At 39.6% G+C, this 26,021-nt stretch overlaps 1 long non-coding RNA gene across 2 annotated transcripts; it reads left to right on the top strand.

Annotated features, from left to right (window-relative positions):
- The first annotated feature begins 8,660 nt into the window (after window positions 1-8,660).
- LOC134346213 (uncharacterized) lies at window positions 8,661-25,122 on the top strand. Of its 2 annotated transcripts, none has more exons than XR_010017867.1 (3): window positions 8,661-8,825; window positions 10,813-10,959; window positions 25,061-25,122. It is a non-coding gene; the product is annotated as an uncharacterized LOC134346213 (long non-coding RNA). The 2 variants fall into 2 exon arrangements; XR_010017868.1 differs by lacking the exon at window positions 8,661-8,825 and adding an exon at window positions 9,439-9,487.
- The last annotated feature ends 899 nt before the right edge of the window (window positions 25,123-26,021 follow it).

Genomic DNA, 26,021 nt, shown 5'->3' with positions numbered 1-26,021 from the left:
CTTCTGGGGATAGAGTACCCAGACACTAAAATTAACACTGTGAGGGCTGACTCTCTGAGTTCAAAAATATCCCAGCTATTGGTTGATCAGCTACACTTGAGACCACATTTGATATGCTAAGTAACAACATCCATCTGGTTTGCAAACTTCCTTGAAGTAAATAATTTAGCTGGTGTAGTATGGTTTGATGCAGGCCACTTAGCAGATGCGCATTTTCTTAAATTTGGCTGGTGAGGATGAGAAGGTCTCATTGTCATTTAATTTGCAAACCTTACTGTATCTCTCGAGCAGCCAGTCCACTGCTGTGCACCAGCAGTCTGAGTTTTATAGACAGTGTTGCTTGTTTATAAAGCTGTCATTTTATCTTCAGACTGATTATTCTTTGCAATTTATATTAAGAACTGAAACACAGTTCTTTTTAGGAAACAGAAACTGAACAAAGAATATTGGTTAGCAGGTTTAATTTGTCACAGACAGCTCTGGCTCTTTAAAAAGGTCATGTGCTGTACTTGAAAGCTGAGGTTAGCAATAAGTTTCATGGGCCCTGGAATGTGAATATCCATCACGTGCTTATTGTAATTCCCAGCGTTTTTCAAAAAGGACATTTTGTTCAGTTGAAAAACTGAATACTATCACATGAAGGAATGCTGCTGGAATGGTCTATAATGTTGCTAGACTTACATTGGTTTCATCCCAACAGTATTCTGAGTAGTAACATTTCTAAAAACATTTAGTGTGAATTTAGGTTTGTCATAGCTAAAATTTTCGATTTCAGGTAAATTTCAGAGTCCCACAAAGATTGTCCCACAGTTCAGCATAATTCATTGCAGAGCCATATCATTGAGCAGCAATCTGAACCAGCCCATTGCTTGCCTCAGGCCCTGACACCCTGATCTTTTCAATTTGGCTCGGCATCTAGATCGACGTCCAAATATCAGGTTTAGTCACCTTTGTATGCTCTGAGGCCAGGACCCCATCCCCTCAATTCGGCTTGTACCCAACCTTTCCAATTTGGCCCTGTGCTTAAATCTCTGTTGAAACATCCATTTCAGTCTCCTCAATCGGCTCTGGGGCCAGGAACCCATCGCCTCATTTTTGCCTGTATTTGATCTTTCCAGTTTGGTCCTTTGCTTAAGTCTCCATCCAAACATCATTCAGTTGTGCTGGTATGGTCCTGTGCCCAGATCTCTCCTCCTCGATTTGGCCTTCGGCATGGTGCTTAACATGAGTGAAGCTCGGGTCCTCCTCGCTCTGAGTGACAGGCCCAGTGCCTCACCTTGCCTCGGTTCTGCTACATCAAATTGCCTCCAAGTCCAAAGGATAGTTACAGCCTATTACTTGTGATGTTTGTTTGCCAGAAAAAGAGTAATTAACGAAGTATTTAGTTGTTTTTCCTTGTCTTATTATCCTCCAGCCAGAAGTCACTGAGGTGGATAAATATGATTTTGTTCAGTGAGAATAATGGGTGAAAGCAAATGAATGAAACCTCAAAGTTCAAAGTAAATTTATTATCAGGTTCACACATGTAACCATATACAACCCTGAGATTCATTTTCTTGCAGGCATACTTAGTAAATCCATAATAGAATAATAATCATAACAGAATCAATGAGAGACCTTGCCAACTTGGGTGTTCAACCAGTCTGCAAAAAACTACAAACTGCAAATATAAATGAAACAAATAATAATAATACATAAATAAATAAACAATAAATATTGAGAACATGAGATGAAGAGTCCTTAAAAGTGAATCCAAAGGTTATGGGAACGTTTCAATGATGGGGCAAGTGAACTTGTGTGACATTATCCCCTTTGGTTCAAGAGCCTGATGTTTGAGGGGTAATAATTGTTCCAGAACCTGGTGGTGTGAATCCTGAGGCTCCTGCACCACCTTGACAAAGGATGCAGCAAGAAGACATGACCTGATTGGTGGGGGTCTCTGATGATAGATGCTGTTTTCTTGGCAACAAAGCCTCATGTGGAAGTGCTCAGTGGCAGGGAGGGATTTACCCATGATGGACTGGGCTGTATCCACTACTTTTTGTAAGAATTTCCGTTTAAGGGCATTGGTGATTCTGTACCAGAGTGTGATGCAGACAGTCAATACGCTCTTCACTACACATCTATAGAAGTTTGTCATGCTGACTTTTCACAAACTCCTGAGGAATTAGTGGTGCTGCCGTTCTTTGTTTGTAGTTGTACATTTGTGCTGGGCCTTTTTCATTGAGTCATGTTTAGTCCAGAATTGCCACTTCGCGATAGCTTTCTGGAGATTATACCTGGATCTTTTGTGACTGTCTTAGTCACTAAACTTGAAAGCCTTTGATCTGGACTTCAGCAGATTGTATGTCTTATGGTTCATCCAGGGCTTCTGCTTGGTGAAGACTATGAATGATTTCGTGGAGACGCTGTTTTAATAGTCTGTGACAACCATGGTGTATTCATTCAGATGAGTCCTTGACCACAGCCCTGTCCACTTACTCAAAACCACTTCTTTGCCTCCCACAACTGCCTCTTTGTTGTCCCTAATATTAAAGCTTTTCTCCTTAGCCTTTGCCTGCATGCAGGTAGGAAAAGAGAGCCACGTGATCACTCTTACCAAAATGCGATCTGGGTGTGAAACAGTTGGCATTCCTTATCTCAGTATAACAGCATTCTAGTGGTTGAAACCTCTGGTGTTACAGGTAATATGCTGATGATAATTGGGCAGGAGTTTCTTCAAACAAGCTTAGTCAAAGTCTCCGACTATGATTTGAAATGCATCAGCTGAACTTTTTCTTGTTTAGAAATGGCATCATGCTGTTTCTCAAATGATTGATTATAGCCAGCTGCTGGTGGTATGTAAACTGCGGTCAGGATTATGGAAATGAATTCCCTAGGTAAATAGAATGGATGATATTTGACCATAAGCTATTCAGGGGTGGGGGAACGTAAGGTCAGCAAAACTGAGGCACCACTGAGAGTGAACACCAAGATGAAACACATACCTCTCTATCTTTTGCCTTTTCTGGATCAGCAATTCAGTCCAATTGGATATGATTGCCATATCTGGTGTGCCCGGAGACAGCCACGTCTCGTACAATCATAGAACACAACGATCAAAATTAGTTACACATTTATCATTATGTCATTTACTGGCTGAACAGGCTTCAGATATGCATTCAGAGACCAATATTCATCCACTCTAGAGATAAAAAACACCTGCTAGTGAATATATATAAATAAACTGGGATGGCTGGAAGTTAATATCAGTGTATTGCAGGGATCAGTGCTTTGGCTCTGTTGTTCACAATATAGTGAAAAGCAATATTTTGGATTTAGGAGATGAATGTAAGTTTGTTGTCAACACAATAGATGAATCAGCATCAGAATCAGGTTTAATATCACTGACGTATGTCATGAAATTTGTTGTTTTATGGCAGTCCAGCATTGCGATACATAACAATATATAAACAATAAATTACCTTTATATATATATATAATATATTAAATTAAATAAGCAGTATAAAAATAGAGCAAACAAAATGGAAAAGAAGTGAGGAAGTAGTCATGGGTTCATTGTCCATTCAGAAACCTGATGGCAGTGGGGAAGAAGCTGTTCCTGAAATGTTGAGTATGTGCCTTCAGTGTCCTCTTTCTCCTCCTGCAATAAGATTAAGTCATAGCCTGGGTGATGGGAGTCCTTAATGATGGGTGCAGCCTTTTTGAGGCATTGTCTTTTGAAGGTGTCCTTAATGCTGAGGAGGCTAGTATCCATGATGGAAGTGGCTGAGTTTGTCATTTTCTGCAGCATTTTCTGATCCTGAGTAGTGGCCCCTCCATACCAGATGGTGTTGCAACCAGTTAGAATTCTCTCCACAAAACATTTGTAGAAATTTGCTGGAGTACTTGGTGACAAAACAAATCTCTTCAAACATCTGATGAAATATAGCCACTGTTGTGTTTTCTTTGTGATTGCATCAAAATATTGGGCACAGGATAGATCTTCAGAGGCACTTAAACCTGCTCACCCTTTCCACTGCTGATTCCTTGATGTTGAGTGCAAGACTGTTGCTACAACACCACTCAACCAGTTGATCTATCTCACTCCAGTACACCTTCTCATCACCAATCTGAAATCCTCCTATCGGCAAATTTATAGATGGTGTTTGAGCTGTGCTTAGCCACACAATCGTGGGTGTAGAGAGAATAGGGCAATGGCTTAAGCATGCATCTTTCAAGTGTGCCAGTGTTGATTGTAAAGGAGGAGATGTTATTTCTGATGAGGAAGTCAAGGATCCAGTTGTAGAGGGAGATACAAAAGCCCAGGTTTTGGAGCTTGTTGAATAAAACTAATGGTATGGTTGGGTTGAATGCTGAGCTATATTCAATAAACAGCAGCCTGACATGGGTATTACTATTGTCCAGGTGATCCAAGGCCAAATAGAAAGCCGGTGAGATTGCATCCGCTGTAAAGCTATCGTGGTGATAGGTAAGTTGCTGTGTCCAGATTCTCGCTAAGGCAGGAGTTGAACCTGGCCATGACCAACATCTCTAAGCATTTCACCGCAGTAGATACGTGCAGCTGTGCAATAGTTATTAAGGCAGCTCAGCTTGTTCGTCTTTGGCACTAGTATGATTGTTCCCCATTTGAGGCAGATGGGAACTTCCTCCTGCAGTCATGATAGTTTAAAGATTTCCTTGAATACTTCTACCATTTGGTGGGCACAGGCTTTCAGTGCCCTACTAGGGACACCATCAGGGGCTGATGCCTTGTGAGTGTTCATCCTCTTGCATAAAATTCTGATGGCAATCTCTGCAACAGAGATCACCAGGTGCTGCAGGAATTTGTGCAGAAGTTGTTTTATTCTCCCTTGCATAGCATGCATAAAAGGCGTTGAGCTCATCTAAGAAAGGAGCATCACAGCAATTCATGATGATAGGTTTCGCCTTGTAGAAAGAAATGGCCTGCAAACCCCGCCAGACTTAATGTGCATCAAATTCCTTCTTTAACTTCAGTCAGAATTGGTTTTATTTCTTAAAGTAGACTTTCACAGGTCAGAATCTGGACTAATTGTAGAGTTCTAGAACACTGTTCTTGAATACCCCAGATCTTTTCCTCAGCAGACCAGGCTGGGCTTGGAGGCCATGAGAAACTTACTACGAGACTTTGAAGCAATTTGGCACGGTAGTGTGTGTTGGCTAATACAAATCATGGACCATATTGTGGATAGTAAAAGTATTCACCTTGGGAATAGAAACAGAAAGGCAGAACACTCTAAATGGTGATAAATTGGGAAATCTTGCCGAACTAAATTATCTAAGATTCATTGTACTCTTGTCTCTGTAGCAAGAATTGATATGTAGCATTTTTTTAAAAAACAGATAGCAGTTATAAAACATCTTATTGAAAAAGATTTGAAAAAAAGGGCAAACATGTTTTAATTCAAACGTGCGGTTTTGGTAAGAATACATTTGCAGTATTGTTTACAATTTGAATGTTCTTCCCTCAGAAGGAATTTCCTCACCATTGTGGGATTACAATGAATTGCAATCAACAAACTGAATCCTGAGATAGCAGAAAATCACACGATGACAGATCAGGACACAACATTCACCAGAATCTAGAAGCGATAGTAGAAACCTTATTGAAATGTACAAACTTCTAGCAGAGCCTGAGAAACTGAGCAAGAGGATGGTTCCTCAGGCAGGAGTGTCCAGAATGAGGGTTGTAGCTTTGACATACAGAGTAAGACACCTACAATGAAATGAGGAAAAAATGCTTCACTCAGCGAGCAGTGCCCTTCAGAAGGCTATGAATGCCATGTCATTGAATACATTTAACAGAGACTGATGCTTTACTGATAAAGGAGGCATCAAGGGGTATGGAGAGAGAGAGAGAGAGAGAGCAAAAGTATATATAGTCAGAAGTTTGGTCATGATCATATTAAATAGAAGAGCAGGCTTGAAGGACAGAATAGCCTTCTCCTATAAGCAAACCTGTTTTATTTGTTTCAATAGCTTAGAATAGTCATTCTTAATAACGGAAGCAAAAGTATGATCAGAGCAAAGTAACCAGTGAAAGAAAATAGGTTTATATCTGCTCCAAAAGATTTCATTGGAATAATCAAATAACATTTCAGTTATATACTCTATGATCTTGTAATATTTCAATCCCATTGATGTTTAATTTGTCTCATTTTGTCTGCACATCAAGGAAAAAATCTAAAGTTCATGTTTTCCTTTTGCATTGTTCCAGTGTTAATGTGTTATGGATACATAATTTACATTTTTGCTTACAACATGACATTCCATGTATTATTAACATGAGAAAGTCTGCAGATGCTGGAAATGCAAAGCAACACACACAAAATGCTGGAGGAACTCAGCTGGTCAGGCAGCATCTACGGAAATGAATAAATAGTCAACATTTTGGACTGAGACTCTTTAACAGGACTGGAAAGGATGGGAAAATACGCCAGTATAAAAAGATGAGGGGTGGGGAAGGAAAATAGCTCAAGAATAGTAGGTAAAGCCAGGTTGGTGGGAAAGATAGAGCTGGAGAAGAAGGAATCTGATGGGAGAGGAGAGTGGACTGTAGGAGAAAAAGGAGGAGGGGAGGAGGGAGAAATGATAGGCAGCTGAGAAGAAGTAAGAGGCCAAAGTGGAGAAGAGAAAAAGAGGGGAGGAGAAATCAATATTCATGCCAGCAGGTTGGAGGCTACCCAGACAGAATATAAGTTGTTGCTCCTCCACCTTAAGGGTGGCTTCATCTTGGCATAAGAGGAGACCATGGACTTATATGTCAGAATGGGAATGGATTCTTTGGATTAGATCACTTACAAAAGTAAAGCAAGCCAATATCTCATCTAATCATTGACCTTTAAACATATTTTTGCTTTAGGTTTATTGACATCCTTGATAGACAAATAGGCATGCTTTTATGGATGCTCTAATAAATAATCTTTCGGCCAAAAAGTTATTTGCACACAAAGAAAGTTGAACATCTCCAAGCCAGGATATTTAAATAGGTTGTTATTATATGAAGCAGATATTAACTCAACAAGAAATTAAATACAATTTTCTTATTTTGTATGCTTAGCATTCGAGAATTATCACCACCGAGCTACTATCCTCCATCAAACCCAAAATTTAATGCATGACATCTCCCTGTTAGGATTTACTCATAATTTTAAATACAAACAGCATTGAACTCTTAAAAAAAAACATTTTTCCCCTTTTTCTTTCAAAACTCAGAGGCAGATTAGCCAGAAATGAGGAAATAGTCATCTTATGCTTGTCATTAATTAGTATTTTAGAATTAGGAAATAATCCTGTCTATAACTCAGACTAAATAGATTTGTTGCTCTTAGTTGCCTACAGTTTTAAGTTTAATGACACTGGATTAAGGCTACTCATTAATATTTAAGGCAGGTCAATTGAAAGGAAATAAAAAATTCAGCAGGTTTGATTGGCCAGATTTCATGTGCTTTAACAAGAGAAACTCTTTTTAGCAGAATTACTAACCTCTATCTTCCATTAAATTATAGCAGATTGAGGAAGGGTTTATATCCGCAGCTCCCCTATCACTCCATGCTTCTGCCTATCATTTTCAGAAGTACTGTATCAGTAACACATTGGCTTGGGTAAAGATATAGTTTTACGACCAGTGCACCAATGAGATCTGGTACATTTGTCAATTGTGTTGTCAATCAGACTGAATAAATAGTTGGCTGGATTATCTGGTGCACGTGTCAAAATTCTGGCAACAAATTTAGATTATTAGGCCCATAATTACATCCCTGTTTGTTACTGCTCTCTGCCATGACTGAAAGTACCTTCCTTGCCTGTGGATGAAGTAGAGGAGGAGCAATAAGAGTCTTCTTCTTCATGTGCCTTGCACGTTACACGCTTGGGCGATCATGGCTCTCCACATCAAACGATCCCTCGCAGTGTCAATGATATCTCTCACACTTAGATCTGTTAGTTCTTTCACAGTGTCCATATATTTTCTTCTTTGCCTTCCTCTTCTGTGTTTCCCAGGCATACGGCCTTGTAATGTAAGGCATTCTATTTCTCCCTTTCTGATGACATGGCCAAGGAAATTAAGTTTCCCCTCATTTAACGTTCGCATTAAAGATCTTTTTGTATGGGCACATTGGAGTTCTGTTTCATTAGTTACCTGATCTCTATATGATATTTTCAGCATTCTTCTAAGAAACCACATTTCTGTTGCTTCTAAGTTTTTTTGGAGTTCTGGTGTTTAGTTCATGTTTCAGAAGCATACAGCAAGATTGACTAAATGTAATATTTTAGTAACCTAAGCCCTGTTGTCAAAGAAATGTGTTTGTTGGTAAAAATGGGTTTCATTTTTTGGAAGTTAGTTTTGGCAATGCCAATTCTTCTTTTTATTTCTACTTTACTTTAGCATCTTGTGATATAAAGCTACCAAGGTAATTAAAGCTGGGCTTTAAGAATAGGGTTCAAAATATCAAGGGAAAAATCAACAATAAGAAGCTTGCTTTGAATGTGCTGTGATTGACCATTGTCACTATTCCTTTGGAGATAGATTGCGTGGATGAATTGACAAAGTATAAGCCTCACTCAGCACTTCAATCCAGATCACGTTGGCAACAGATGATGCTTGCAGATAACTTCCATAAATGAACTTGGAACAAAGATGGTTCTGCAACAGAAGTCACCACCCAGGAGATTTTATGTGATGTTGATCTGGTGCTGGATACCACTTCCAAGCTGGAGAGGATAACTTCCTGGTTTAGAAGAGCAAGATGTGTGCAGACACACCTACTTCCCTTAACCTTTCATTTCGGCATTCAGACAATCAGGTATTTACGGACATCATAATTGTTCTGAACTTCTCATCCTGGTTCATTTCATTATTTGAACTTGAATTCCCCAGCTCCTTGGATGAATTTAAAGTTATTCACCTAGATCAAGAGTGCAGATAAACCTTTGTAAAACAACCAACTGTCTTAACCAGAATATACTCATGATTTCAAGAGCCCTGCACAAGTCAAATGTGTGTATTAGTCATACACATGACTGGGAAAAAAGAGTGGTTGGAGAGCAGTGAATAGAAGGGGAAGCAGATTTATTAACAGAACTCCATTCTTGCCCTAGATGCTCAGGAATTGATCCACCTACCTCAGTGGGCAACAGTGTGCCAGATGTCTGCATCTGCCACATTCTTCAGTCGTTCTCTATCTGCAGCTCCAGTCTCACAGCTTTGCCAGCAGCTCTTTGGTTCACCATAAAAATAACCTACAACAAACAGGAAATTTATCAAGCTGGCACTCTGTTCAGAAGGAGCTATGAATATTCTATTTTTTGCAGCTTTGGAATGATTAAAGGCTTCTACATAATATAGCATGCCTTGACTGAATGCTTATCACCCTGCATAATTGTGCATCACCTTGGAGATGTGCTGTGACCTACAGGATTTCATTCTTCAAAAGGGCCTAGTATGCTAACAGCAGTCATGATGCAGGTAACAGGAGTGCTACAATGATGATAGAAGGTTCTAATCTAAAAATAGACAAGCAAAGCAAGTTAACGGTAATATAGTGAGGGATGAACTCCAGGTGGTGTACAAGTTATTTTTAAACCATAAACAGGGCCAAAGCCATAAGTTAATTAGTTAATAATTAAGAAGGAATTAGTTAATAATTTTGTTATGTATGATCATTGAGGGAAGAGCGACCACAACATGACAAAATTATTCAATTGAACAGGATTGAATTTTCATTAAAATGGAATTGAAGTAGTTGCAGTCCGAAAGCAGGATGCTTTCAGAAATTTACAGAAAAAAAAAACAAAGGGGTAACAATGAATGATTATCGTAATAGATTGGGGAGCTACAGGGAAAAAAAATATTTAAAAAAGTCTTCTCTGGAGCAGGGTTCAGTAATAGTTAATAATGCTGGTGTGTCCGGTAATATGAAAAGCTCACAGAATAGTAATGTTTATTGCTTGGTTGGAGAATTGAACACAAAAGCAGGGAGATGATTCATTGTCTATGAAGGACATTAATAGATGACACTTGTACTATGTTCAGCACTGGTCACCTTAATGAAAGAAGTGTATTAGGCTTAGAGACAGTCTAGAGAAATTTACTAGATTAACATCTGGAATGAGTGAACTGACGTCTTAGGAAAAGTTAGATAATTTAAGCTTTACTTCCTGCAGTTTAGAAGAGTCAGAGGAAGCTAGATTGAAATAATGTCACAAGGGTTCTTTTTCGTGTGAATGTGAAGAAGCTGGATTTTTTTGTGGAATGAGGGATCATTTGTTAAAAATAAGGTGTCTTCCATTAACCACAAAGGTGAAGTATTTGCTTTTTTTTTAAACTCTGAGGGTCATGAGGTTTTAGAACTTTCTTCCAAAAAGATATTTACAAAATTGATGCTTTATAAGGAAGGGGAGGAAAGGTTTTTCTGAATGTGAATGCAAGCTTATAGTTACTAACAGGTCAGCTGTGCTCTTATTAAATGCCAGAGCATGATTGTGAGGCAGAATTTTCTTCTAATTCTTACTTTTGTAGTTCATGCCCATTACCTCCAACATAGCATTCTCTGGAGGATCAGGGAGTGTAGGAGAAGGATATCAATGAGGAAGTTACTCATGTTGATTGTGATTCCTCCCAAGATTGTGAATTATCACAGATATGAACATTTGTAGCCAGTATGAAATATAGTTAGATTCTTAATTGGTGATTAACAGTTACCTAGATAGTGGAAACATGAAAAGCATTAAAGAGTCTGAGCTGAAAGGCTTTAAACAGTTAAACTTCTAGTTTGTTGGATGTATCTCTAGGGCTGTTGACCAGCGGGATATACTAACTGGAGCAACACCAAAATGGCAAGCAGATTTCCCTGGCGTTCCTAGTATGGCTGCAGAGAGATTGAAGGGGTCCATCTCGAGCACAGTTGGAATGATGACGTCCGACTTCCATCAATGAAGGTGAAATTAGATATCTCCTCCCACATGCTCGCACCATCCATTGGGCAATCAGTTGGATCAAATCAAGAATGCAAATTTTAACAGGATGAAGGAATTCAAAATATTAGCTCTCAATGTTAATTTGATCATTTTAAACTGCTCTCTAACTCATTGTTAACTGGGAAGTCTAGATGAGTCATGAAAGGGATGGTGCTAAGATGCTATTGAACTAGAACTTTGTCTCACTACACCGCCTCTCTCACCTATCCCACACTCCTGATATTGATACACCATTATATAGTAACTATAAATGGCTGAATCCTAAATAACATTATTACCTATCAGTTCTTTGGGAATCCTTTGCCTTCTCTCAGCTAGCCAGTAAAATTTAAGCAACACACACAAAATGCTGGAGGAGCTCAACAGGCCAGGAGGTATCCAGAGAACAGAGCAAACAGTTGATGTTTTGGACCAAGATGCTTCATCAAGTCACAAAAAAGAGAGAAGTTAGAGCAAGAGGTTTCTTTCCTCGCCCCACCTTCTTGCTCTAACTTCTCATCTTTTTTCTTCCAGTCCTGATGAAGCATCTCAGCTCAACACTTCAACTGTTTGCTCTTTTCCATTGATGCTTGCTGGCATTTTGTGTGTGTTGCTTGGATTTAAAGCATCTGCAGATTTGCTCATCTTTGAGCCAGTAAAATTTGTTCAGGTGCAATAATATTTGGAATGAAAGGCTGTTGCAGGGCAAAAACAACTTTCCAATTGCCAACAACACACATAAAAATGGAAGGACTGTCTGCGGCCCTGAATGGTGGTGAGGGAGGAAGTGTAAGGGCATGTGTAGCACTTGTTCCACTTACACGGATAAGTGCCAGGAGGGAGATCAGTGGGGAGGGATGGGGGGGGGACAAATGGACAAGGGAGTCGCGTAGGGAGCGATCCCTGCGGAAAGCAGAGAGAGGGGGTAGGGAAAGATGTGCTTAGTGGTGGGATCCCGTTGGAGGTGGTGGAAGTTACGGAGAATTATATGTTGGATCCGGAGGCTGGTGGGGTGGTAGGTGAGGACAAGGGGAACCTTATTCCTAGTGGGGTGGCGGGAGGATGGAGTGACAGCAGATGTGCGTGAAATGGGAGAGATGCGTTTGAGAGCAGAGTTGATGGTGGAGGAAGGGAAGTCCTTCCAGGTAAGGCAAAACTTCACCTGTGAGTCGGCTGGGATGATATACTGCGTCCGTAAAGCAGGATCTTCCAGTGGCCACACATTTTAATTCCACGTCCCATTCCCATTCTGTTATGTCTATGTACAGCCTCCTCTACTATAAAGATGAAGCCATACTCAGGTTGGAGGAACAACACCTTATATTCCGTCTGGGTAGCCTCCAACCTGACGGCACGAACATTGACTTCTCAAACTTCCGCTAATGCCCCACCTCCCCCTCGTACCCCATCTGTTATTTATTTAAATACATACATTCTTTTTCTCTCTCTCCTTTTTCTCCCTCTGTCCCCCTCACTATACCCCTTGCCCATCCTCTGTTTTCCCCCCCCTCCCCCTTTTCTTTCTCCTTTGACCTCCTGTTCCATGATCTTCTCATATCTCTTTTGCCAGTCAACTGTCCAGCTCTTGGCTCCATCCCTTCCCCTCCTGTCTTCTCCTATCATTTTGGATCTCCTCCTCCCCCTCCCACTTTCAAATCTCTTATTAACTCTTCTTTCAGTTAGTCCTGACAAAGGGTCTCAGCCCGAAACGTCGACAGTACCTCTTCCTATAAATGCTGCCTGGCCTACTGCGTTCACCAGCAACTTTTATGTGTGTTGCTTGAAATTCCAGTATCTGCAGATTTCCTCGTGTTTGCGATTCCAATTGCCAATGTATCTTGCACCCATCTGCAAATTCTATCTATAGTGGTGGCAGAATAATGATATGTTAATAGCATGGATAATCACTGCTTAGTGAAAATGCACAGTGGCCACTTTATTAGGTACCAATTCGGCCATTCTCCTCTGACTTTCTCATTAACAAGGATTTTTTTTTGTTTTTAGCATCATTCTCTGTAAACTCTATGGAGATGCTGTGTGTGAAAGGAGCACAGTAATTTCTGAGATATTCAAAACACCCCATCTGTCACCAACAAACATTGCATGGTCAAAGTCACTTAGAACACATTTCTTCCCAATTCTGAAGTTTGGTCAGAACAACACTGAACCTCTTGGCCTTATCTGCAATGTTTTATGCTTTGAGTTGCTGCCACATGATAAGATGATTAGATATTTGCATTAACGGGCAGAGGTACAGGTGTATGTACTTAATAAAGCAGCCACTGAGTTACAGGTGTCTGTACCTAATAAAGTAGCCATTGTCTGCATTTGTTTGATTTCTCAATTGTTTAAATGCCACACACTTACAGTTGATAATACTTGTCTCTGAGACCAAGCAGGCCGATGCAAAATATAAATCTTTGCCATTCATAATATTCTCAACAAGAACAAATGGTTTAATAGCCTGATTTGGCAAAGAAGCAATCAGTAATCTGTCTTAAGTATTTCAATGTCATTCACAGTAAAAATCCCACAGATGCTTCTGGGTAAGTTATGCAGTATCTGAGACAAAATATTAAACAGGAGTTGTTTCGGTAGAAATCCTGCTTGTAGTGGATTGTCTAAGACAACCAACCTCTGACAAAACTGGCTCTCCAGCACATTGAACATACTTTCAAAAATGAGCCAGGCCAGTTGTCGATTTCAAACCACAGAAAAATACAGCTTCAAAATGCTAAAACCTCTGTTACACATTTAATATTATTAATTGTTAATGTTTTCACACAATATTAATTGCCATCTACTTTAATGAATCTATCAGTTCATTTCATTTTAAAGTTTATGGTCAATTTTCCAACATCGCTTAGAGTTGTGCAGGAAAACTGTCTGGATAATACACCCAGTGGTCACTTCATTAGGTACAACCTCATCCACGTAAAGGTTTGACATATTGGGTGCATTACACTGCTGTACAGCAATGTTATAACTTGTGGTTATTTAAGTTACTATCACTTCCCTGTCAGTTTGAACCGGTCCTGTCATCCACTTCTGACAACTCTCATTAACAATGCATTTTTGCCCACAAAACTGCTGCTCACTGGATGCTTTCATTTTGTTTTTCACACCATTAAGTTGTACCTAATAAAATAGCTAATATTAAAATAATATTTCCAGTTCAAAGTAAAGAAGAAAATTTCTTCACGAAAGCAGCACATAGAAGGATTTTAGACAATCATATAAATAATAATAATAAGGTTTATTCCATGAATTGGTGGCATCTTTTAGTCTCTCGAGACCATGGATCTGCGCCTGGAAAGTCTTGCTTCAGTCTGTGTTAAGAGCAGCGTCTGTTGTGGCTGTAGAGGCCCACACGGGAGTGACAGTCTCGGCTGCAGCGACTGCATTTGAAGGTGATGTCCTCCAGTGTTGTCTTGGTGCTGTTTTTCTGACGAGTGCGCTTTTCTTCAGCAGCAAGCCTTAGGTTTTCTTCTCCTCTTTTTAGACTTCTGCGTAGTTCCAGCCCCCAGTGAGAGCGATCGCTTGCGATGTCCTCCCACCTCTCAACGTTCATTTTCAGTGACTTCATGTCTCTCTCGCAAAGGTCTTTGAAACGAAGATGGGGCTGCCCTTGTGCTCTCTTGCCAGAGGCCAGTTCCCCGTACAGCAGGTCTTTCGGGACCCTCCCATCTGCGGTGTACGTGGCCCAGCCAGTGGAGACGGCATTGATGGAGCAGGGTGAAGAGGCTGGGTATCTGGCCACAGGCCAGGACCTCATTGTTGGTGACTCGGTCGGTCCACATGATGTCCAGGATGCCTCTAAACCATTAATAAATCATTAATATATTGCTCTGGAACCATGTTAAACAACAGGGCACAGACAGCCTACATTAAAGACATGCCATCACTGGAATCATTAACCAACAAGTAAGCTATTGTTCCATTGCTCAGACTACAAGAATAAACTTGCATTCTATGGCTTACTAACCAATCAGACTTGTGGCAGGTAGGTCCTGTATCAAGCTATCTCCACAGATATATTTTCTTTGCTTAATGGTCACCATTGATGTACTATCTTGACTTGGACCTATATGTTACTTTGCATTCTGCTGCACATTGAATAACCATGCCTCAAAGGGACTAATTTTTACCATTATAAAACAAACTGTAAGAGAAGGCAATCAAACAGAAGAAAGAAGAGGAAGAACATTTTAATTCTAAAGCATCGGTGCTCCTGGTGACAGCTATCTTATTCAGCAGCTTAGCAAAGAGTTCCTCAATACAACAATTTACATGATCATAGTCACTACCACACTGTCAGGTTTTGGTGAGACACTGAAATCCCACATCTTACAGGAGGAGCATTCCACTGCCTTAACTACTATCTTGCCAACAATTATTATACCTGTCTTATCAAGCTTAATTTCTAGCTTGTGCCTGTTCTTGCCCAAGCCTGTTGAGTCAAAACCTGGCCACTCTAACACTGTCCACTCCACCAATGGCTGCTCCAACAAAGGCCACTCTGCTTCCACCTTGCTTCTTTTTATTGGCCCCTGTCAAGTGCCTTAGAGATCATTACGATTGCAGCCTGACAAAGAATATTGAAAGGAACTGAGCACTTTTTAAATCTCCTGCTGCGTCGCCAAAGAACAACTTCTTACGATGATTGCAGACCGCCAGAAAATTTTGAGAGGCCCCAGAATTCTTTTTCAGCTTCGCACTGCCTTGCCAGCTAATGATTTCTTATGATGACTGCAGTGTCCGAAATGTTCTGAGAGGTACTAAGCTCTTTTTACACCACACGCGGCCTCACCAACAAATGACTTCTTGCGATGATTGCAGTCTGCCAGATAGTTCCGAAAGGCCCCGAATTCTTTGTAAATCTAGCGCTGCCTCACTAACATACCTGGTTAGGTGCTGAGGGACTGTGTAGCCCAGCCAACAAGAGTCTTAATGGGCATCTTTAGTATCTCTTTGATATTACGATATCATTTCACAGGAGAAGATGGCGACGCGACGCAGAGCACACAGCTCTCCAGTGAAATGATATCGTATTTGTAAATAGGATGCCGTGCACAATTCTGATTTGATGGAGACAGACGTGAGAAGCGCAGAGGAACATCTGGAGAAGCTTCTGAAATGCCCGGTTCGCTGCCGCTGCTACTGTGCGATCGAGAATCTCTGGAGGGAAGGCCCAAGATCCCCGGCTTTGCCTGCTGCTGGCGACCGAGGCTGGGGTCAAAGCGTTCGGTACTCCGTGTCGGAGGGCTGATTGGAGGCTCAAAGTTTTCAGATGACTCAAAGTCCCACTGTGGTCGGGCATGGCAGGGAGAGTTTTCTTCCTTCTCCCGTCTGCGTGAGATGTGGGACTTTCGAGAGACTTCGAAGTTTTTTACTGTGACCACAGCCTGTTCTTCATCAAGTTATGGTATTGTTGCACTGTTGTAACAATATGTTATAATTATGTGGTTTTTATTAGTTTTTCTGTCTTGGTCGGTCCTGTGTTTCTGTGATATCACACCGGAGAAATATTGTATCATTTTTTAATGCATGCATTACTAAATGACAATAAAAGAGGACTGCATGTCCTCATAATCTAATCTAATCTAAGCGTCCATTGTTACTGTAAGCTTCAAGGCAGCCACCATCATTCTGGTGCCCAAGAGAGTGATGTTAAATGGTCTAAACAATATCACCTAATGTCTGTTCAAGTGAAAGTGTACACTTTCTATTGCACAGTCTCCCTTTTTGCATTCACATGAAACAACACATACAACAATGAATGTGGCTAATTGGAGAAGTATGTTTAGACATAGATCACTTCTGTTGGTTATTGTAGGACTCAAATACAGGTTGTGCAATTCTGAGTCACAAATCATTATGAACCATATAGTATCAAAATAAAGACAGAAATGCAAGGTAAAATTGAAATAATTGCAAACCAATACCATTCCCAAGATTTTCAACATGAATAAACAAGGCTTAACTGTACAGCTTAGGTTAAGTCTCCTGTTTTGGAGTAATCCAATTTCTATACACTAGAGCATTATAGGCATTGCCAATTTTAGCTCAATCTGAATTATTTAGCAAAAGCTAGGCTTGGACTAAAGTATCCAGCAATATTCAGTAACTAACAAGTGGTACATAAGTTTTATGTAAGTTATATACAACTGTAAACGTAGAGCAGCATACCAAAATGTTTACTCTCGTTTAACAATTAGCAGCAAGATAGTATCTCTATTAAATTGTCATTACCACAAGCAGAAATTCAGTCTAAGATTACCACAGCATGATGCTACCTGGGTTCAATTCAAAATGACATAATGGATTCATAATTATAAATACTCCAGAATTAATTTTGTTTGCAAATATGTCACAGAACACTTGTTCTGCAGAAGTTTTTTTCAAGGTTTCAGATATATCATCGATTTTTATTATCAATGACACATTCAAAAATATTCATATATTGCTGTTGAATAAGTATGTGAATTCTCTTGGTCACGCCTTTATTTTAGTATCAAAGGAAAAACATACAAATTTGTTTGACAGTAGTGATTTTACCTTTCAAATATATAGTTTCAATTCTATTCCTACTAATATAAGAAAATTAACATTTTAAAATATTTGCACATAATTGACACAATCAACTTCAAAATGAAAGAGGATTGGGAGGGGGCACGCTGTCGAGTCAGACATGAGGGTACTTCACCAATGATTCATGCAGACAAAAGGATTGGAGCATTGCTAGTGGTTTGCAAGGACCAGAGTTGCTAATGCTGGGAGGATGCAAGAGCCTCTCCTATGGAGAGGCAGGGTTTATTCTTATATACTTCATTCACAGGTAGAACATCAAAAAAGGTTCATTGCCATTTGCCTGATTTCCCAGGACTTGGGGGAAATGTGGGAGTGAAAGGAAGATGTATTTATCACTGCCTTGAGGACAAAAATCAGTATTTATTATTGAGTAAAGGAGATGGAATATTCTGTTGAAGTTTGTATGAGAGATCGGTGATGCCTAATTTGGAGTATTGTTGGCAGTTTCGGTCACCAACCTAAAGGAAAAATGTAAATAGGGTTGAAAGAATATAAAGGAAATTTACATGGATGTTGCCAGGACCGGGCGACTTGAGTTATAAGGAAAGATTGAATAGGTTAGGACTTTTATCCTTGGAATGTTAAAGATTGAGAGGATATTTGAAAGAGATATACAAACTTCTTCACTCAGAGGGTTGTTAGGGTGTGGAACAAGCGGCCAGCAGAAGTGGTGTATGCAAGCTCAATTTCAACGTTTAAGAGAAGTTTGGATAGGTACATGAATGATAGAGGTATGGGTGGCTATGCTTCCAGTACAGGTTGATGGGAGTAGGAAGTATAAATTGTTCGGCATGAACTACATGGGCCAAAAAGCCTGTTTCTGTGCTGTACTTTTCTGTGACTTGATGTTCTGATTCTAAAATTTCCTTTATGTTAACATTAACCTATATTTTATTTGACTATTTTGAGCCCTGTTTCTTTATTATAAATTAATACCCTCCATATCTACCTCAAATATACAATTACATTTTACAATCATATTTTCTAATCTACCTTCACTAGGTATTTAAATCAACTGCAGACTAGTTGATCATATTGAGCTTTTAGGTTTTCAGCTCTTCTTAAATAATTACTCAGAATCATGCTGTTTTCTCACATGATTGGCTTGATGGTCTCCACCCGTAACAAATATTACTTTATTTCAATTTCTGAACCAGATCTGCACTGTTACCTCATTGTTTGATTAGAGATATATGATCTGACTGCAGAAGTAGCTTTTTGTCTATTCTTACCTTCCCTTGGCATCATACATATCAGATACTACATTAAAGGCTCCCTAATATTATTGCCTTGAGTTTTGTTATATGCCAATAACATGTGCTCATTCTGCCACAGTTTGATCAATAGAAGCGCTCAAGTTTAAGCCACATAAATTCACTGTAAGAATCATATAATATTTAATATATATAGATACAATGTAAATTTTATCATCACTGTGATGTCACCTCCTTTAGTATATTGTCTTGTTCATGAATGCCAGACCCAGGGTCTCGACCTGAAATGTTGACAACTCTTCCCTCCCACACGTACTATCCCCTCCAACCAAGTGCGTGTGCACCCACACGTGGACACATCACACACACACATACATACACACACACGCACACACTTTCTCACACACATACATACACACACACACTCACATGCACACTCTCTCTCTCTCTCTCTCTCTCTCACACACACACACACACACACACACACACGCACACACACCCACACACACACACACACACCTTGGCATTTGCACTTGAGGGAATCATTCAGTGGTGATGAACACAAAAGTAAACTACCTGAGCAGGTAAAGTGGCTGACATTTAATTGTAAAGTGTTCACTTCCTCTTGCTTGCTTGACATGTGAAATTCATGACTGTCAGTTACCCAAAAACAGTAATGAGCTGTCTCTAGCCTTGCTTGACCCAGGAATCTGTTAGTAAAGTTATGCCATGATGGAAATTTGTGTCTTCTGCTCACCAGCCTTCTAATTAACTACATTTATTTATAATACTTCTTCTATTACCCATCAATTTATCCCTGCAATTCTTGGGGAATGTCTTTATTTTTTTGCATTTATATCCCACAGCCCTTTGATGAAGGTTCTTCTTCTCTCAACCATTGGCACAAATTGGTTTAAATCTTCCCCGATAGTACTAATTAATCCTTCCACCAAACCATTGATCTTGGCTCTCTTTCAGGTGTGACCCAGTCATCTTAGAATCATACAGCTGTACAGCATTTTAACAGGTGTTTCAGCCCACCAGGTCTATGCTGTACCTTATGCCTATCAATACAAATCCTACTTGTTTGTGTTAATCCCATATCCCTCTATGTCTTGTCCATCGAAGTACCTGTCTCTTAAATATTAATCTTTAAATATAACTAAAGATGTCTTTTAAATTTTGTTACTGTTCCTGGCTCCACCTTCTCCTCTGGCAGCTCATTCAAGACACCAATTACTCTTTGTGTGAAAAATTAACACTTCAGATTCCTTTTAAACTTCCCCCCCCCCTTCACTTTAAACCTGTGCTTTCTAGTCTTAAACTACCATGGGAAGCAGATATTGGTTGCTTATCGTATCCAAGTGTTGCATAATTGTACATCCCTCTATTATTTTATGCCTCAGCCTGCATTTCTTCAGGGAAACAGTCCCAGCCAATTCTATCTCTCCTAAAAACTGAAGTCCTCCAATCCAAGCAGCATCCTTCTGAACTTTTGACCATAGATGCAGAAAGTTCTCCAAATGTCAATAAACAATGTTTTGTACAATATTAACAAGACATCCCAACTCTTAAACTAACTCAGTGCTTCAGTCAATGAAGGCAAGCATGCCATATGCCCTGCTTACTCCCGTTTAACTGTGTAGTCAGGAAATTATATGCTTGTTCCCTTAGTCTCCCATTTCAACAATCCTCCCCAAAATGCATCATCACACCTGTCAGAACTAAATTCTGTCTGCCAATTCCTTGCCCACTTTCACAGATGATCTATATAACATTGTAATCTTAGACAACATTTTTCACTGTCCACGCTGTCACCTGTTCTGGTGTTATCAGCAAACATACTAATCAGGCTATCTATATTCTCCTCTGAATCATAAATATACTGAATACAATGTGCAACAGAGGTACCTGTCTTTGGCACACCATTAGTCACAGGCCTCAATCCAACAATCCACTATCACTAACTTCCTTCTACCACCGAACCAATTTTGTATTCAATTTGCCGTTTCAGCTTGAAACCCTTGTATTCTAATGTTCTTGACTCACATACCATATAGGACCTTGTCCAAAGCCTTGCTAAAGTTCATCTATATCCTGCTTTTTTCAATTCTCTTGGATACCTCTGGAAAATAACTCCCACTCACAAAGCCATGTTGACTATTCCTAATCCATCTTTTCCTTTTGAGAGGCAACTAAATCTTGTCCACATAGAATCCCCTCTAATACATTTCCCATCACTGCTGTAAGTATTCCTTGGTTTATCCCTGGTACCCTCATATGACACCATATTTGTTGTTCTCCAGACTTTAATACCTCACCTCTTGTACAAATGATCCTTCTATAGAACTGGTCCTCATACCTAATTATCTGAAGTCCTTCCTCATGTATCTTCTGGACCCAGTCACAAAATTGTGCTCTCTTTCTGCCACTATATTCAAAATTGTGATATTATTAACACTGAGATTTGTATTGTCCTTTTCCCTCCGTTTTTCAAATAGTTAATGGGAAATAATTTAAATAAATTAGCTGTATTCATCACCTATCTAATTTAATTGAAAAATACACAGGCACCATCAGATACAAACTGATAATATTTCAAAACATTGTTGTTCAGTTTCTTTAATAATTGACCGGAAAGAATTACTTCATTCACCCAAAAGAATTCACAAAAATCAGGTTCTAAACCATTGATTCTTCTTCCACCTGTATCGTTCCCTAGCCCTATGGCCTTCTAAGAGTTTACCTCTTGTGGAGACCTGATTTCCATCAATGTGCTTTCAGCTAACTAGATGTGATTTTGACAATTCCCTTCCTATGTATTCTTTCTCACATAGTGGTGTACTATTGTCGAGATCAGAATACATGAAATAACTTAATTACTGGAAACTGCACCTGCTTCTGTATAGCTATTAAAGAGCTAAGCAACCCCACTACTGCAAATGGCAAATGGCCAAGACAAAATTCCAAATTATTAGCTTCAAGGTACAATATAAAATGGAGAGTATTTCAGAGGCAGACTCCTGGTAAACAAAACAAAAATGGTATGTATTTCAGCTGGTTTCTTTGACAAATATTTAGCACCAGTTGAAATATAATCTTAATTAAGACAATATATTCTTCATACTTACTGTACATTCCTGAACCAAAAGCAGTGGATGAACCAGAAGGTTCATAGTCTGCTGAGGACTAGTTCTGCAGCATTTAAGTCTGGCAATGCAGGTCTGTATAAGAAAAACAGATATGGCTTGTGAATGGGCTATTTCAAGAGCCAAAAAACAATTCCGGGAGAGGTTAGAGGTGACAACGGATACACATCAACTCTAGTAGAGTTTGCTGGTCATTACTTTCTACAGAGCAAAACTCAACATCATGAATGACAACACACATCAAAGTTCCTGGTGAACGCAGCAGGCCAGGCAGCATCTCTAGGAAGAGGTACAATCGACATTTCAGGCCGAGATCCTCTCATATCCCTTTTGCCAAACATCTGTCCAGCTCTTGGCTCCATCCCTCCCCCTCCTGTCTTCTTCTATCATTTTGGATCTCCCCCTCCCCCTCCCACTTTCAAATCTCTTACTAACTCTTCCTTCAGTTAGTCCTGACGAAGGGTCTCGGCCTGAAACGTCGACTGTACCTCTTCCTAAAGATGCTGCCTGGTCTGCTGCGTTCACCAGCAACTTTCATGTGTGTTGCTTGAATTTCCAGCATCTGCAGAATTCCTCATGTTTGCATCATGAATGGCAGCAATGTTTCACTACCAGACTAGCTCAACACCTTTTATGCCTGTTTTGAAAGGGAGAATATAACTACAACTGTGAAGGTCCCTTCTGCACCCGGTGATCCTTGGATCTCTGACTCAGAAGCCAATAATGGGTTGTCTTTCAGGAGGGTGAACCCTCATAAGATGGTAAGGCTCTGAAAACTTGTGCCAACCAACTGGCGGGTGTATTCAAGGGTATTTTCAACCTCTCATTGCTGCAGTCAGAAGTTCCCACCTGCTTCAAAAGGGCAACAATTATACCAGTGCTCAAGAGAGCAGCGTGAGCTGCCTCAACAACTATCCTCGAGTAGCACTCACATCTATGGTGATGCAATGCTTTGAGAGGTTGATCATTGCAGAATCAACTCCTGTCTCAGGAAGGACCTGGACCCCTCTCATCTACCTATCGCCACAATAGGTCTACAACAGACAAAATCTCAATAGGTCTCCATGCAGCCTTGGTTCACGTGGACAATGCAGATACATACGTCAGGATGCAGTTTATTGACTATAGCTCAGCATTTAACACTAACATTCCTACATTCCTAATTGAAAAACTACATAACCTAGGCCTCTGTACCTCCCTCTGCAACTGGGTCCTTGACTTTCTAACCTGAAGACCACAATCTGTTCGGATTGGAAATAACATTTCCACCTCATTGACAATCAACGCTGGTGCACTGTAGGAATGTGTGCTTAGCCCACTGCTCTACTCTCTCTACACACATGACTGTGTGGCTAAGGACAGCTCAAATGCCACCAGTAAATTTGCTGATAAGACAACTATTGTTAGCAGAATTTCAGATGGTGACAAAAGGGCACACAGGAGCAAGATATACCAGCTAGTTGAGTGGTGTCATAGCAACAACTTCGCACTCTACGTCGGCAAGACTAAAAAGCTGATTGTATACTTATGGAAAGGAAAGACGAGGGATCACGACCTAATCCTCACAGAAGTGGAGAGCGTGAGTAATTTCAGGTTCCTGGGTGTCAGTATCTCTGAGGTTCTAATCTGGACACAACATATTAATGCAGTTATAAAGAAGCCAAGACAGCGCCATATTTCATTGAGAGTTTGAGGAGATTTGGTTTGTCAACTGAAACATTCAAAAGCTTCTACAAATGTATGGTGGAAAGCATTCTGACTGGCTGCAACACCTTCTGGTATGGGGAAGGGACTACTTCACAAGATCGAAATAAGTTGCAGAAACTTGTAAAATTAGTCAGCTACATCATGGGTACTAGCCTCCAGAGTATTCAAGACATCTCAGCTGTGCCTGAGGAAGGTGACATCCATCATTAAGGATCTCCACATCCAGGACATCCCTCTTCACATTGTTAAAATTGTGAAGGAGATCCTGAAGCCCGAAAGCACACACTCAGTGATTCAGGAATAGTTTTTTCCCCTCTGCCATCCGATAATTTAATGGACATTGAACCCATGGACACTACCTCACTATTTTTCTGGTTTCTCTTTGTTTCTCTACTGATTTCAACTTAACTATTTAATAGACATATATTTCAGTTTTTTCTCCATATTTATTTATCATGTATTTTATTGTACTGCTGCCGTAAAGTTAACAAATTTCATGACATATGCCGGTGATATCAAGTCTGATTCTGATATGTTTGTATGATACCCTGTGAAAACCCTACCTAGAATATAGAATAGTAGAGCATTGGAATATACAGTACCTTTCACTCATGATGTTTCTGCCACCATTGTACAAATTAAACTAATCTAATCTAACTGCACATAAGCCATATCCCTCCATGCCCTTCCTGTTCACGTGGCTGCCTAAATATCTCTACCTGTATCATGAAAATAGTAAATGAAGGGAAAACGTTATGCCCAAATGTCAATTTTCTATTGAGCTCCAATAATACAATAGCACTACTGCAGCCAAGGCATGTAAAACTGTTGCTGATTTCTTCTTAAATGCAGTTTAATCAGCTAAAAGTCTTCCAGTATTCAAAAGTAGTATCAATTATCAGAGATTCCCACCACCCATTTCAAGCTCTTCTCACTGCTGCCATCAGATAGAAGGTACAAGAGCCTCAGGACTTGTGATACCAGTTTCAGGAACAGTTACTACCTCAAAACCATCAGACTGTTTAACAAAGGGGGAAATCTACACTCACTTGTCCGTTATTGAAATGTTCCTACAACCAATAATCTCACTTTAAGAACTCGTTATCTAGTTATCTCATGTTCTCATTATTTATTGCTATTTATTTATATTCACATTCTTCTGCACTCTAATTGATCTTTCATAGTTACTAGTCTGTAGATTTGCTGAGTATGCCTGCAGGAAAATGAATCTCAGGGTTGTATATGGTGCATATATACATACTTTGATAATAAAATTTATTTTGAATTTTGATGTGAATTTAACAGATATGGAGGATAATTTTCTGAGTGCTCATAACTAATGTGCTAGTAAATATCAGCTCATTCCTTTCTCGGTTTATTTTTACATATAGGACTCACTTTACTTCTTGTTACGGGCTGCAGGTAACAAAGATTCCCTTCAAGTGAAAGAAAGAGCTCAATTGCTCAATGGCTGCTGGATCAAGGAAATAAACAGAAGGATTACATGGAGAAATTCAACCATGCCTTTTAATAAAAGATTTAATGGAGAGCGTTTGCCCAATAATTCATTCTATATTTTCTAAATCAACTGTCAGTTTAGTGAAAGTATTAATATTTTATCTCTGTTCCTTTATTTTATTTATTTCAGTTCTAATTAGCAGAATTTCTACTCACATGCTTTAGTAATTGCTTCTCCAAGATGAGTGTAATATTTAATTAGTTGAGTTCTCAAAGATTTAAACTACATACATGTTGTTATATTGTTCTTCCTGAATCAGAGTATATGATCACAGAAATAAATAACCTACTGAAAATTGCACCTGCTTCCACATAGTTACTTACTAAAATGGCCAAGAAAAATGCCCACACTATTTCAAATGCCTAGTCCAATTTGTTCTAATGTGATATCAATGTGCACACCATCACCTGTGGTGTGAGTTAACACCATCCACTAGAGTGGAAGTTACATTGTCTTATGCTACTTCATCCAACAAAAGCAGCATTGTTTAAAGAAACCTACCTGAAAAAGGGTGTGTGTCAGGATTAGCAACTCAACTCAGTTAGGTTGCCCTTGCTCTTCATAAATTGCTTAGATTCCTAGAGTTCCATTCCACACCTTATATCCCCAATGACCTTCCTACAATCCTTGAACTTGATTTTGTATTCTAGGCTCCAATCACTACTCCAGGGCACAGACTTTTATATTTGGCCATATATCCCTACACCTAATCAGGCCTTTAATTACCACACCTCCATCCTCTCTTACCTCAAGCCTGTTCATTGAATTCTTCTTTACAGTAAGATCTCTACAGCATGCAAAAGCAACAGTTTAAATGTTGAAGAGTAGTTTCCAAGGCTTTGAGTTAATTGAATTTTCAATGAC

Source organism: Mobula hypostoma, chromosome 5 (genome assembly GCF_963921235.1).
Source record: "Mobula hypostoma chromosome 5, sMobHyp1.1, whole genome shotgun sequence".
Taxonomy (NCBI): Eukaryota; Metazoa; Chordata; class Chondrichthyes; order Myliobatiformes; family Myliobatidae; genus Mobula; species Mobula hypostoma.
Note: the sequence above shows the minus strand (reverse complement) of the source record. Positions and strands in the feature narration are given on the sequence as shown.